This window comes from Choristoneura fumiferana, chromosome 10, assembly GCF_025370935.1.
Source record: "Choristoneura fumiferana chromosome 10, NRCan_CFum_1, whole genome shotgun sequence".
NCBI lineage: Eukaryota > Metazoa > Arthropoda > Insecta > Lepidoptera > Tortricidae > Choristoneura > Choristoneura fumiferana.
This window is the reverse complement of record NC_133481.1, coordinates 19,966,034-19,982,642: the sequence shown is the minus strand read 5'-3', so window position 1 is coordinate 19,982,642 and position 16,609 is coordinate 19,966,034. Positions and strand designations below refer to the sequence as shown.

General features: G+C 40.0%; 1 long non-coding RNA gene across 1 annotated transcript; it reads right to left on the bottom strand.

Moving 5' to 3' along the window:
- Positions 1-564: 564 nt before the first annotated feature.
- On the bottom strand, positions 565-16,023 carry LOC141432277 (uncharacterized). Its single transcript, XR_012451806.1, has 2 exons — positions 12,556-16,023; positions 565-1,051 (listed from the first exon to the last, which is right to left on the bottom strand). It is a non-coding gene; the product is annotated as an uncharacterized lncRNA (long non-coding RNA).
- Positions 16,024-16,609: the final 586 nt, after the last annotated feature.

Genomic DNA, 16,609 nt, shown 5'->3' with positions numbered 1-16,609 from the left:
CTAACGCATAAGCTTCAACATATTTAGTAAGTTCGCATTGAATTGTAAGTATATAATTCTTATTAAAATAATCCTTACCTAAGGGCCCTACTATGTCTAATTAAAGTTTATCAAAAGCCGTTGTGGCTGTAGTAGTTACAACCATTGGTTCTTTAACATAACTCGTATGTTTTTGCTTTTGACATTTATCGCATTTTTGCACGTACTCTTTTACATCTTTCTCCATTCCTGACCAAAAATACTTCTTTAAATTATTTACCATTCGCCTTATGGCCATGGCCACTTGTTGGTAAAATATGGAAATCATTCAATAAAACTCGTTTATCATCATTCGATTCTATCTTATCTATACCTTTTAGTAAATAAATTCGTGGCCCGGACCACATTTTATTCATATTTTCGAGTTGTGATAGAAGAAATTTTTATGTGGCGCTCATAGTGACCAGTCTAGAGTTAACAGAAAAAACAGAAATAATCAGATTTGGTTTGACACTTTCAAAACTGTTTCAAACTATTTTAAGCCTGAATGTCGAGTATTTGAGGTTTTATAATAATAAAACTGAAAAAAATATTTGTATACTTTATTTACCAAGTCTTCAGCGCTCAAGTTAACGAATATCTATAGAATTTTCGGTTTCTGAGGGACGTGACGGATCCCACGCGATTCCCACCACTGATTTTACAGATTGGGCTACAATAGATTCCAATATGACGTTAGAGCGGATTTTGTCCTCATCACTAAGCAATTCAGAATCCCTTATGTACGTTTTCACTATTCTGGCCGCACGGAGCAGATCGTCAAACGATTTCAGCGCTGGTGAAGACTCAGTTGTTTCTTTTGGCACAGTGCTCTCTTCGGCAAGCATATTATTTACGGTAACCAAGATTGATGTGACAATAAGTGATTCCATTTCTTTGTCGTCGAGGGAAACGTGCATATTTTTCATCTGGAGCTCGTCGATGAAATTTCCGGATCTACCAGCAGGTAATCCGATTCCGATTAAAAGATGATCGTCGTTCATCTCAGACTCCATGGGCAGCGCTTGGATGCCTAAAAAAACAAAGACAATATAAATGTTAGCTTACACTTACCAGAGCTTAGATTCTATTTTATCAACAGGCATAGAGTTAAGGAGATCCAAGTACCCTCCTAGTATAAAGAATGTCTAAAAAATAAAAATACTTAGGTATTATTTTGTTATGCATCTTAAAATTCATTACTAAATTAATTGATCGAATTTTTAGCAAAATTTCCGAAAAATTTACTCATTACATAATTATTAACATTTAATTGACTAATAAAAAATATAGCATTTGTACCTACTAGATTCGCGTAAACGTTTTTGTGTTTCATTTGATTCAAACCAAGTTGGTTCTATAGCATGCTGGGCATTCTTTGCCTGATTCTTATGATCCTTTGGAGTTTAGGAGTCACGGTGGATCCTCGGTTACAGTAGATTTACCATTGAACCACGATGGATTCATGATGGATCGATTGTGGTTTTCTGCCATTTTGACACCACGGTTCTACGATTTATCTATCGTGGTTCCATGATGGTTTTATTCTATACAATTTTACATAATAATTCCATGAGGAAATAACAGGGCCATGTGGCTCTAGAAGTATAATAATACTTGCTGAAGGTCAGAGTTAATTACTTCAACGTAATTTAATACAAATTAGCGAGCTGTTATCAGTGTAACGTTTCCTAGTTCAGTTATTGCAGCAATAGAACAACATGTTTACGCGAATCTAGTAGGTACAAATCTAGTAGGTACATATCTGTTATTCAACTCGAACGATTGCGTCATCATCTAATCAGTGGAAAACTAGTAGATGTAGGTTGGATGGCTTTAAATGATGACATAGTGAATTCATAAGAACTTGTATCAATACAATGATCAAATAAAGAGGTTTGATACAAGCTTTAATCCAGATCGTGTTTGTCCAAATAACTACTACCCGCATGATATGTCCTTGAAGAACTCAAAAGGTTATCGAAGTCAATTTTAAGATCTTACGATCATGAAAATATATTCTTCATTATTTTTATTTTTTATTAAGTATATAAATCTCTTTAATATCATTCTCTTTACAAAACTGCTCCAGTTTATTCATATAGACGTCTCGCGTCGTGTACGATAATAAATCTAGACAGGTATACATTATTTCTTTTTGCTTATCTATGACAAAGCAATAACTTGATTGATATTTTTCAAATTGTTTTTTCGATAATAATACTAATTCTACGCACTTCTTTGGTTTTTCAATATTTTCCGAAATTTTAGGGTGATCAATCCTACAACTGTCAGAATTATTGACATGCTCATTACTATTTTCTGTTTCTATTATTTTTCTTTTCATACTTCGCGTCATTACGTTTACAATGTGCATATTCATATCTCTAAGTTCTTCTGATGTCACGACGATACGAGATAACGCGTCTGCAGCTACGTCGAACCTTTTACGAACTCAATTCTGTAATCGTACTCCTCTGAACTAAGTCTAAACTTTAATAATCTACTCGATGGACTATTGATATTAAACAAGTATACTAATGGCTTATGGTCGGTTTTAATAACAAATATTTTTCCAAATAAATAAGGTCTAAAATAGCGTACTGACCACAGTATGGAAACGAATTCTTTCTCGATAGTGGGATAATTTAACTCAGCTTTATTTAATGCTCTACTCGCATACGCTATTGGTAAGTCATTTTTATTGCATAACAAAGATCCTATTGCCAATCCTGATGCATCAGTTCGTAAAATAAATTCATTTTCCTCTGAAAAGTCTGGGTATTGAAGTATTGGGGGTTCTACCAAAGATTTTTTCAGTTGGTTAAATGACTTATCACATTCTTCAGTCCATTGAAATATAGTTCCTTTACGACTGAGTTTATTAAGTGGTATATAGTAATATGAGCAAAATTTTGAATAAATTTTCTATAATAGCAAATGCTACAAATCTCTTTAGTTCATCGCTATTTTTCGGAGTTGGATAATTTTGTACAATTTTTGTTTTTTCTGGATCAGGGCGAATACCATCAGATGAAATAACATGTCCTAAATATAATATCTTTTTTCAAAAATTTACATTTAGTTGGATTAAGCTTTAAGTTTACTTTTCTAAGTCTTTCAAATATATTTATTAAATTTATGCTGTGTTGATCTAAGTTACGGCCAAAACAAATTAAATCATCTAAGTAAATTAAACATTTTTCATAATTTAAACCGGACATAGCTACAGTCATACCACGACTAAATGCACTTGGACTTATTTTTAAAGCCCATAGGGAGCCTTTTCATTTGGTATTGTTTATCGGTTGTAAAGGCAGTATATTTTCTACTTTCAGGTTTAAGATTTACTTGATAATATGACTGATTTAAGTCTAAATGAGTAAAGTAAATTGATCCTGATAATGAGTTTAGAATGTCGGTTATATTAGGCAAAGGAAATTTATCATCTTTTATCCTATCATTTAATTTTCGGTAATCTATTACAATTCTCCACTTTTTCTCACCTGAACTATCAAATTTTTTAAGGGCTAGACCATTCACTCTGAGATTCTTCAATAATGTCATCTTCCAGCATTTTTTCTATTTGTTTATTAATTTCAGATTTTTGTGATTTAGGTAAACGATATGGCTTTACATACACTGGTGATACGTTTTCTTTAAGTTGTATGGACTGTTCATAAACATTAGTGATCCCCAATTTGTCTCCTTCCAAATAAAATACGTCTGGGTATTTTGCACATATGTTTTCAATAGAAACTTGCTCTTCTAAATTTAAATGACTTAATTAACTTTGAAAAAAGTTTTTCTACCCGATCTGAGTTCGCTTTGGATGATTTATCAAATTGACATATGTTGTAATTATTTAATGCATGTATTTCAGGATGTGCGAGAAAGGGAAGTGGACTGTATAGAAATTTCGAAAGAGCAACGAGAGGAAAGTCGGGATGGTGAAGGAACGTGCCGGAAGCAAAATATGGCGTCCCGCGACAAATTAATAAATAAAATGAAAAGCACGCGAAATAATAGCTGCTGTAGGAAGCTCTCACCTGAGAACTCCTCGTCTGCTGCAGGGCAGGATCTTAGGGCGTCGGTAACGGGCACCGTTGGCTCGAAGTCTTCAGCTCCTCCGGAATCACTGTTAACTCTTACCTCTGGTGTCGTACTTAGCCTTCAGATCAGCGCAGGGGTGCAGGGAGGCTTCAGCAGCAGCACTGAGCTTACGTTAAATTTAAAAACTACGGTTTGAAGGAAAGCTTGTAAGTTTGGGCAGCGTAACGGCTGTTACAATTCAATTCTTAAAATAATATTAAAAAATAGAGAATGAATGGCGCTCCAGCTGACGAGTCAGCTGGTTTTGTTATCGAAAAAGTGGAGGGGAGCGGTTATTCGGATGTCGGTAGTTTAAAACAATTAAGGTGTGGCCACCGTGAATAAAAAATATTAAGAGGTAAAGGCTCCTGACATCTGGCAATACTGAACATTTCCGCCCACCAAAATACGCTGTATTTTAACTAGGTTAAACGATAAATAAATAAAAAGTAAATAAAGAGATGGAAAGTAGGATTACTACGAGCGGTAGTAGCGATGGAGTTAGGTAGGCAGGGGGCAAAGCTTTACGACTGGTCGTTTATAAAGACCGCAAGCGGTGCGCACGGTCACGACGCGCACTATGCCGTCAGCTCCAGGGTGGGTATCTACGATGCGACCTAAAGCACTTCATGGGGCTGGTTTGTTCGTTAAGGACAAGAACCAGTGCGCCCTTTTCTAGGGCAACCTGCCTATCGTGCCATTTCGTTCGTTGCTGCAGCGTATGCATGTATTCTTGGGACCACCTTGCCCAGAAATCTTGATGCATTTTTTAGCAGTTTCCATCGTGTTGGATGCTAACTTGCACATCAGTCAGACTTTCGTCCGGGACGAGCGATAAGGGTTCCGTTGTTAGGAAGTGTCCAGGAGTGAGTGCTGACAAGTCGTTAGGGTCTGCGCTAAGCGGCGTAAGGGGTCGTGAATTTTAGTAACGCTTCTACTGCGTCAAGACGGTGTAGAATTTTCGTAGGTCAGCCTCTGCTGTCCCACGACGCGCGATAAATGAGTCTAAAAGCCTTTATTCCGGACTCTGCCAAACCCGAGAAATGCGGGCTACCCGGCGGGTTAAATTCGAATCGGATTTCACTCGTATGCGCAGCGTCCTGCGTCAGACGCTTAGAATGTTGCTAGCGCCAACAAAATTTTTGCCTTGATCGGAAACTAGTCTGCGGCAGTGTCCGCGGCGTGCTACGAAACGTCTTAGTGCGGCGAGGAACGCTTCTGTCGTAAGTTCGGTGGCGAGTTCTGCATGAACGGCCTTAGTAGCTGTGCATACAAAGACGCAAATGTACGCTTTGTACGTTTTATTTCCCGCCCACGACCGAGAGATACGTCGGAAGGTCCGCCGTAGTCGACGGCGGCGCTTAAGAACGGTTTTAATGCGTTAATTCTGTAAGAAGGGAGGTCCCCCATGAAAGGTGCAGACGCGCTTGTAGGGCGAACGCGAAAGCATTTTAAACATTTCGATACGACTGCCCGGATCGCACGCTTTGGCGAGAGTATCCAGAAATTCTTAGCGAGCAAGTTTTGAAGCGTTTGGACTCCCGGATGCATAAATTTTTGGTGGTACTCTTCAATTAAAAGCGCGGTTAGACGGTCGTCTCGAGGTAGAAGCAACGGGTGCTTTATATCGAAGTCGACGGATGCGCGAGATAGGCGACCGCCCACCCTCAAGAGGCCCGCTTCATCTACGAAAGGCGATAGTTTTTTAGAAGTTTTCGGTAGAGAATTAAATTTATGAGCTTTCAAAAGTTCGATTTCCGACGAGAAGTGATTCATTTGAGAAAACTTTATTAAAGCCATAAGGGCTCGCGTGACCTCCGCCGGGGTTATGGGGCCGGTGATGACCTTATTTTTAGATAAGCGGTGTTTTAAATTATGGATGTAACGTAGGCAGTATGCCACCACACGTTCTAAAGTTTTTAACGACGAGAATTTATTCAACAATATTACGGATGGGGTTCTTCACTAGAACGTGCGACCAGAGGGACCAGTTTTTGCTCACCGAGATAAGAATCCGTATCGACTGAGGAGGCTGACCGTGGCCAAGCGTCAGCTTCGGCAGAACTGACCCGGATCCTAGCTTCCGGTGGCTTCCTTCTACGCCAAAGGATGCGTTGGTATTCCGCGTCCTCCGGGAACACTAATATCTGCCTATACATCTGCTTTACATCAGCATGAAAACCACGGCGTGCCACCGGAAACGAAGAAGCAAGTGGAAGATAATTTTTTGTAGTTTGGGTCCCGCTAGCAATGTGTCGTTTAATGAGATACTTCGCGCGTCCCTGGCGCTGGCGTCGAATACCACGCGGAGAGGGGTACTAGTTGAAGAGAGCCTCAGAATCCCGTGATGAGGAATATAAAAACAATGACCGCTATCGTTTTCCGGAGGGTCACACCTTTCCAGATGACCACACGCCTCGTAATCCTCTATGAATGCCGCATAACTCTTCGAAAGTTCCGAGTTTAGCTGAAGCTTCTTTTCCAACAATGAGAAGCGCTTAAGCGCGATGGCACGAGAGCCGTTGAAAATTGGTTTACTTGTAAGGTCGGCGAAGGGTTGTGGAACAATATACCTACCCTCTTCCGTACGACGATAATTCGTGGCAAAATGTTGCTCACACAATGCGTCATTTTTCGATAGAAGGACATTGGTCGAGGTGTGAACGTCCTCCAACTCCCAAAACCTCCGAATGGAGTCATCTAACGATAGGTTTTCTGTGATTTTTGTAGTGACATGACAACTGCCACGACGAGGACGAGAAATATCCAATGCGCCACCACCCATCACGATCCAACCGAATATGGTTTTGATAACCGTGGCTGACCCGGGTCACCCTGGATCAATCCTGGACGTAACGATGATGCGAACACGTCAACACCTAGCAGCATGTCGATCGGACCCGGTTCATTCCAACACGGGTCCGCGAAGGCCAGGTCTCTATTCGTTAACCACGACGATGGTTTAATATGTCCGGTTGGCATGTCGGAACATATAGTCGGCAAAACATATGCTCGAACGAAAATGTACTATTATGTTCATCAGTATTGGATGAAATAGTACACGACAAAGTCCCACTAGGTTCCGCTAGCGCCTGGCCTATACCGCTAACAATGTGCTTCGCTTTACTCGCTTTCAAACCTAGCCTGTTTACACACTGTTCCGATATGAAGTTGCAAGCGCTAGCGCAGTCTAGTAGCACACGCACCGGAACCCGTTTACCGGTTCGATCTGTGACCAAAACTACGGCAGTCGCAAATAAAGTGGGTCCGGTCGCCGGGCCGGCCACCATGGCGATGGCCTCGTCAGCCGCCCCAGCCGATTTATTCATAATGCTAGGTTGCTCCGGTTTATGAAAATGCAACAGAGTATGATGCGAGTACCGACAGTGTTCACATCGCTGCTTCGAGCGACAACGCTTCACGGAGTGCGCTCTCGACAAGCATAAGATACAAAGTCTACTCTGTTTAGCGAATGTGAACCGGTCACCCGGACTATATTTTAAAAACGTTGGACAGGTTAGGATATGGTGCGACCCTTGCATACCGCGCATGACACAGCAGCGGCCACGAAAGCCGTTTTATGTTTAGAATTCGTTTTATTCCCGGCTGGCGTTGGTATGTTCGCCGGCGGTGAGATCGTACCTACGTTTTCGAGCGCCCGACGCCTCTTTTCGATAAATTGTCCTAACACGTCAAAGTCCGGAACCCCGTCGGAATTATGCTCTAATTCGAACTGTTCCTTAGTAGCCTTGTCTAGTTTCGACCACAGCAAGTGCACTAACATAAATTTTTGTCCGGTAGCTTATACGAATTTAAAATCATTAAATTCTCCGTTAACGTCCGTATAACCCGATCTAAGTCTCGAGAACTACGAACCGGTTCACAGTTCACGAGTTTCTCAAAATGAACGGTCGCGATTTGTCGCGTCTTATTATATTTCCTACATAAAGCGCTATACGCGACACCGTAACTCTCGTTCGTGAGCGGGTAATTCTTTATTAAATCATACGCCTCGTTTTTTACGATTGTTAGCAAATAATGCAGTTTTTCTACGTCGGCCAAATCCGGGCGCCTATGAATCAATGATTCATACAACTGTCTGAACGACACCCAATTTTCTAATTTTCCGTCAAAGTCTCGTATGTTAATTTTTGGAAGTCTAGCAGCGTGAGACGGAGGCGCTTCTTGAACCGGCTTTACAGCTCGGTCCGATTGCAACTCAGCCCAACGCGCTCTAACGGCTCGCAAATTCGCGTCAAATACCTGCGTTGTACGAAACTCTTCGCGATGCATGTTTAACGGCATAGAACATAAAACCTGACGCATAGCACTGTGATATTCGCCCGAAATTGTCTCAAAATCGTTATCAGAACATAATCGCAACTCACCATCGTTCGCCGCTACTAAAATATCGAGACGCATTAACGCGTAGTCTCGAGCTACGCGCGCAGGGTCGGCTAATTCAGCTCTCAACTCTGTATCTTGAGTTTTCGACATTTTCCGCACTTCTCACTCTAAACACACGCGAAATATCACACGGAATTACTTTACTTCAATTTATTTTAATCTTCTACACACAGCTACAGCAACGAACTAAAATGGCGCCGACATGAAAATAACTACGGGTAGACGGAATATACTAACAACCGCCACGGGAAAATATAAATGTTACCAGTTCGAAAAATATACTTAACCGCCTCCAAACGCACCGTAACGGTTATGTACAGGAGATTAAAATGGAAACGAACGGAAAAAACGGAGTTTAATAAATAGGGCCAACAAAACCGGAGGGGTCGTAAATACAACCGATTTTGATGAAAAATTCGATACGCTACCTAACCTTGAGGACAGATAAAATGCCTCTGTGTGCTAGTTAAATTTAAACCGGCTGTCTTATCCCCTTTACCGAAACACAACAGCGCGAACGCTGTTATTTCACGGCAGGTTCACGGATAAGATGGTGGTCCCAACCCGGGCGGACTTGCACAAGGTCCTACCACCGGTAATTTAATACGCAAATGCGAAATTAACGAAAATAATAGTAAGAGGTGGTAACGTTAAATATAGCAAACCCCTCCCAACGACAAAATATAAATGAGGGTTGCAAATTTAAATTAGACCTACCTTCTTAACGATAACGAAAAAATTAACAGGAAGGATAACCACAGACCAACACCCTCTCAACGAAAAAAACGAAAGCGATAAAAGAATGAGGGTTGTTAATCTATCGTGTACCCGACCCAACGACAGCGACAATTTTTAGTTTAAAGTAACTAAATTAAAATAACGGGAAGGTATTTAAACAACAACTAACAACCACTCTCAACGACGAAAGAAATAAATGAGGGTTGTTAGTCTCTTGTGTACCCGACCCAACGACAACGAAAAATTATTATTTAAAGTAAATATACTAAAAATAACGGGAAGGTATTTGAAATATGGACTAACAACGGTCTCCAACGAAAAATAAAATAAATGAGGGCTGTTAGTCTATTTCCTACCGAACCCAACGACAACGAAAAAACGGGAAGGAATACTACAGACCAGTAACCGCTTCCAACGACAATATATGAGGGTTACCAGCCTATAATTTATCCGACCCTAACGACAATTTTGTAACGAACTTTACAAACCTTCCGCCAACTTATTGACGCAATATTTTGCTTACCCGACAAAGGTTAAGGAATTTTTAAAGGATAGTTACACCAAACGAACTTTCAACAAGTGACAACGAAAAACGACGAAAAAAGGTCACTTATCAAAATATTCGGTTCGAAGACCAAAAAATGTGCGAGAAAGGGGAAGTGGACTGTATAGAAATTTCGAAAGAGCAACGAGAGGAAAGTCGGGATGGTGAAGGAACGTGCCGGAAGCAAAATATGGCGTCCCGCGACAAATTAATAAATAAAATGAAAAAGCACGCGAAATAATAGCTGCTGTAGGAAGCTCTCACCTGAGAACTCCTCGTCTGCTGCAGGGCAGGATCTTAGGGCGTCGGTAACGGGCACCGTTGGCTCGAAGTCTTCAGCTCCTCCGGAATCACTGTTAACTCTTACCTCTGGTGTCGTACTTAGCCTTCAGATCAGCGCAGGGGTGCAGGGAGGCTTCAGCAGCAGCACTGAGCTTACGTTAAATTTAAAAACTACGGTTTGAAGGAAAGCTTGTAAAGTTTGGGCAGCGTAACGGCTGTTACAATTCAAATTCTTAAAATAATATTAAAAAATAGAGAATGAATGGCGCTCCAGCTGACGAGTCAGCTGGTTTTGTTATCGAAAAAGTGGAGGGGAGCGGTTATTCGGATGTCGGTAGTTTAAAACAATTAAGGTGTGGCCACCGTGAATAAAAAATATTAAGAGGTAAAGGCTCCTGACATCTGGCAATACTGAACACAGCATAAAATAACTTATTTGAACTTGGGTATCTCTAATTCAAAATTTTGATTGGAATTTTTCCATTTCTAGGCGTTACTTAAGACTTGCTATAAATACTCCTTCACATAATTGACTTGAATTTATGACACAATCACCTAAAAATTACCTGTATTTTCCATGTTTAGCTGTAATGTTACTTCCTTGTTATAATTTGACAAAGTTATTGTATTTATCTCAAAGTTAAAATACACTTGAATGCACTAAGAAAATCTTGACCTAATATTCCATCAGTCTGGCATTGCAAATTTTTTACTGTATAAAACTTGTGATTAAATATGTAATTGTTATATTCCAAATCCAGATAAATAAAACCTTCCGAGAACACTTCACCACCGATGCCATTTATTTTAATACGTTCTACTTGATATTGGATGTCATTACGGATCAGTAACTCGTGTTTTATTACTGACAAAGTTGCTCCGGTGTCAATTAACCACGAATACGATGCACCAAAGACATTTAGTTTTATTGAGTTTGTTTTCGTATTCTTACATGAGCATATTGTATGATCGTTAATAGGAACGAAAAAAATGGTTGCTTGGAATTGGACTTTCGATTGTTTCGTTGCTTTCGTTTTCGTTTGTGCGCATAGTATAGTGTTTACGAAATTTCGACCTCTAGACATATGTATTCTACCTCGCGAATTTCTTCGATTAAATGATGGCTGATAAAATGATGCAGTAGTTTTTGGAATGTAATACGTACGGCCATCGTTACTGCGTCTAAAATTTCCTCGCGATGCATTTGTCAACGACCAGGGGGGGTCCCTGATAACCCCCTTCCGCGATTTCCAGCGTAGCCTCTAGTTCTACCACGATAATTTGTACCACGGGAATGATAAAAGTTTTTTTGATAGTTAAATATAGTATTTTCTGAGGATGGAATGATTTCCTCATCTTTTGCCGTTCTTATCGCGTCTTTTAATGAAGTTATGTTTTTAGATGAAATTATTACTGGCAAATTTGGATTTCTGAGACCGTCCCGCAAATCTTTTTATTGCTAATTTTTCGTTAATAGGTTTTAATATTTTGTACGCTGCGATATCCCCGTCGGATTCGTATATTGTGAGATCAACGAAAAGCTCTTCAATATTCTTACCAAAATCTTCAATAGTCAAAGAGCTTTTGCGCGCATCAAATTCGCGTGTATTGTGCTCGCGGCTTTTTTGGTTAACAAATTTAAACGCATGTCTTCGGTCAGTAATTTACAGGACTCGTAAATGTCTTTGAAATAAAATTAATTAATTGTGATTCGGTGTTATCGGAGATCATGGATCTGTTTAATTCGATACTGTCGATTAATTTTTTAGTTACCTCCTCGTCTCCTGTCATAACACGCAGCAAGGACACAGCCGTCCTTAAATCAAATTTTTCCATTTTTTCACCGCTCTGAAAACTTACCTCACTATTTTCGTTATCGCTATCAGTTTCGTTAGTGTACAGTCTTCTTAATTCTGAATATTTAATTTTAAATTGAACACAAAAATCACTCACTATTTTCCTTTTCTTTGAAGATTTTGTGCAGTAGGCTCAGCTCCACCAATTTATCTGCTAATTCTTCCTTTCGGCTTCTAGTCTTTACTCTTTAGCTTAACTTATTCTTTTTCCAACGTCAATAAAATTTTTATACAGTGATTCCATCTACATATTAATATTACACGGAAGCGTGTTGTCGTGAAATTTGGCTGACTACTTCTTTTTTGATGGCTTTCTTGTTACAACGATAACAGCATGCGCCAGCAAAATAGATACCGATAATGCAAACGAATATTAAAATAATGAGCGGTATGACATTGGTTCGCTGTGTATGTTGCGAATTGTTGTACCACCGCGCCGTTGTTTCCGCCTGCTGTATTTTGGGCAATTATCACGTCTTGCGATTTTGATACAGGTGATCCCATACTATGTACTTAATAATTCCTTATTCGGTCGATTATTTTTTTGATTTTACACACCGGGTATAGAATCAGGAACAGCACAATCAGGCAAATAAAAAAAATATTTAGTGAACTCACATAGTTTTTCTTCGACTTCAAATTTTTCTGATGTAGTCTGGACCATGATTTTCATCACGACGGAGTACTTCTTCTCAGCAGCGGCGCGGCGGGACTGGCAGGGTCGCCATGTGGTGTGGGGCTGCGCCCGTGTGGGCGATGAGTGTACGACGGCTCTTGGTTAATATTGAGAGCTTATATACTAGTCTTAATTACGTACAAGTGGAGGGGGTCGGATTCAGTGAAACAGTAATGCTTACAGACTGCTTCGAGGTATCGGATGAGCCGATACTTATTGCTAATGGCATTCCAGACCACCTTGGTCTCTGGGAAACCTATACACAGTCAGTTACCAACCACACTGGCTTCATTTTACTTGCGCGTTTCTTATTACGAAAATTTGCAAATAATGTTGGTGCAAAATGTTCGTATGGCCATATTGTCAAAAATCTCGTCCATAATTGTACGAGGTTGATAGTGTTCTCGTACGGAGGACCACAAATCTCGTATTTTTACGAGGAACCACATCGATTTCGAGCTGCCAATTTGCAGGCAGGGGGTTAACGACGGGTGCAGCAGTAGCTGCCATGTCCTTGCACACTCGCTGGGCTAACACACCAGGCGAAGGATATGACATGTAGTCAACCGCGCTTTCATCGATGGGTCCGAAAAACCGAGAGATAGTCTCCCCTTGCTGCAAGCTTCGTAAATACGAACTGACTCCGCGGAACTAGCTGCTCACAAAAGTTGGCGTTATTTACGTTTGTGCACAGATAGATAGATAGATAGATTTATTTATTACCTAATGAAAAAATACATTATAAATACATGTCAGGTAATTATAAGAAATTCACAAGAGGATCGTCACATTGTATACAAAATAATAATAATAGTAATAGGTATATGAAAGCGGTAAATTAAAAAACATTGTCAGCCAAAATAAAAATAGAATTAAATTTAAAAATAATAATAATAATAATCCTGGGTAAAACATCGATCTGATAGGACCATTGCCGGTATCAGAAGGTTACCGATATTGCCTGACCGCTATTGACCGGTTTACACGCTGGCCTGAAGCAGTTCCAATACAGGATGTTACAGTAGAGACAGTGGCTAAAGCTCTAATATCTAACTGGATAGCACGTTTCGGTTGCCCTACGAATATAGTAACTGACAGAGGGAGACAATTTGAATCGTCACTTTTTAAATACCTTGCTCAAATGGTGGGGTTTCAACACAGACTCACAAAACTGCCTACCACCCAGCAAGTAATGGATTGGTGGAAAAACTACATAGGCAACTTAAAGACGCCATAGTCTGTTACGATCAGACAAATTGGACGGAGGCACTCCCATTGGTCTTCCCTGCTCGGCATCCGCAGCGCCTTTAAGGAAGATATACAAACCTCATCCGCACAACTCTTATATGGAGAACATCTTAGACTCCCCGGCGAACTACTGCATCCGTCCACAAACACTAATACTGATGTAACGAACTTTGTAGCACGACTACGATCGATCACCCAGATAATGCAACCACAGCCAGCTTCACGTCACTGCAACAAAACAATATTCGTTTTCAAAGAACTGGCTCATACTACTCATGTTTACCTCAGGGAAGACGCCGACAAAGCAGCGCTGCAACCAGCCTACAAAGGTCCATATGAAGTGCTAAAAGAAACGAAAAAGTCTATACACTACTTTATAAAAGGTAAACCAACAGCAGTCTATGCATATCTTTATTATAAAATTGTTAAGACGGCACAGATTTTTGAAGAAAAAATTGCGCTTGATATTTTTTGAAATCTTCCGATTGTACACGTTTAAAGAATCTACTTCCTGAATTGGTGCTTTGCAGCTGATTTCTGTCAATCTTTTCGTTGAAGTTGATGCAGATTGGCCGTTTGTAAGTACGCTATACCACCGGAGTCGACATGACCGGTAATGTTTTTATAGATTTTTTATACTGTCTCCCCATACTTGATTAAGTGAAATTCACTCCTAATCGAAAGAATATACGGTCTCCGCGTGTTTTTTTTTAGTTTTGCTCACGGGGTATCCACTTACCATGACCAATAAGTAAAGAAAAACGCCGAGTAACATGCAGGTTTCTGTTATCCATAATAATTCGTATATACTTTTTTTTCTCTTTTAGAAGTTACATTTGTTTCCAGTGTGTAAAGATCTGCGCTAGGCAGAGTTGGATGGGCATAAATACATTGTATGGAAGTGTACCTCGCTTTCGTTGCGTCGCTCCTTGCAGGGCCCTGCTCGCTTCTACGGCGCGGCTTCAGCTCGGTCCACTTTTATGGGTGTAGGGTGTGTGTATGTGTCCGTTTTTATATTGTCCCGAAAGAGTTTTACCACCGAAATTCGCACTTTCTACTACTCACTTTGCGCATAAGCACCGCGCGTGTAGATCGCTTTAAAACCCCGAGATAGAAACGTCACATTGACAGCTGAGAGGAATATTTCTGAACTAAGACACTATAGGTGTATTTTCATAGCAAGGTTGAAAACCGAACACAGTGACTCTCTGTTTAAAGAGATTTTTTTAAAATTATATTTAATATAAACTTGTTAAGAGGGCACAGGTTTTTGAAGAAAAAAATTACGCTCGATATTTTTTGAAAATCGCCCGATTATACACGTTTAAGTAATCTAACTTCCCGAATGAGGGCTATCGCGTATGAATTCGCCACTAGAGGCGCTAGTGTAGCGTGAGGTCTCCGAAATGTCAACTCTCCTAGTTTTTGGCTGAGCTACGCGGGTTTATTTTTGCAATATCTGAAATTATCGGAAATTTCTTTGGAAAAATGTGAGCTATTTCATGTGCCCATTTCAAAACCCTACATCCCGGCACTACACCAGTAGGATTATTCGTCAATTCTTTTGTGGCGATGAGTCTGGCTAGACGACTTCTCAGCGTCTGGTCAAGTAAGCCTTGATTTTGTTGGCCACTATTTAAAATGGCTTTTCCATCAATGGAACTTATGTAATTTTAGATCCTGTAAACATTAATAATAATAATAAATAGGTACACATTAAAACACTTATTTTGTATGCTTTAGTAGATTAGAATTGGTCTTATACAATTCGCCCCTGCGGATTCGATTTCATTTAAATTTGAATCAAATATTAATGTCTCTGCCACATCTTCATTGTTTTTTAATGTGATATTTCGTTTCGCGGTTTCCCCTACATTTGTAACCCGTTCAGATGTTTCCTAACTGACTATCTAAACTTATAATATAACGCTGCAAAAGTTTCAAAACGCACGAAGTTTGTATTTTTGAAAAGTTGCCAATCAAAACAATAAAAACAGCATCTAAAAACCAAAATCACTAGTTGGGGTATCACACTCTTGCGCACGAGCCTTTGATAGCGAGGCGTGGTCGCCAATCCATCGCAGGCAGGGTCATCTTCTCTGTAGGCAAAATGTAAACGGGAATTGATTATAGTACAATACCATACCTAGGGCGGTGAATTAGTACGAGTACCTATATGTCCCGGATCGCAGGTGTTTGTGGCCCTCACCTTCAGATCGGATTCTTTACTAGTTACCGCCGTGGTTGATCTCGGCCAGGAAGTGAGATCCTTGGCAGAAAGTCCCAATTACGGCCTAGGGTGACGTAAAAAGCATGATTAAGTAATTACTTTGTATTATGGGCTGCATAAAGGCATGACCAATTATTTATAAATTAATTGAGTAATAAATTGGTCAAGCAATTCTGCAGCCCATTGTACATATACTTTATGTCACCATGAGATTGTAAACGCCATAGGTTATAATAATCTAACGCGCGAGATTGTAATCTAACGTAAGCTAACCGTCTTTAGTCGCGTTCGGAGTTACAATTATATTATTATTATATGTATAACGGGGCATCTGGCAGCAAGAACCTCTCTAGCTGCTTTTCCCTCTTCTTAGATATTCCGGGTCTCTGTCGGAACCGCGTTTATTTGTTTTTTGGTTTCGGCGAGCCGTTTTATGATTACCGCCTTTTTCTTCTTCATATGATTAAATATATATTTACATACAAATACCCGCCGTGTCTCATTTGTTGCAATCAGAA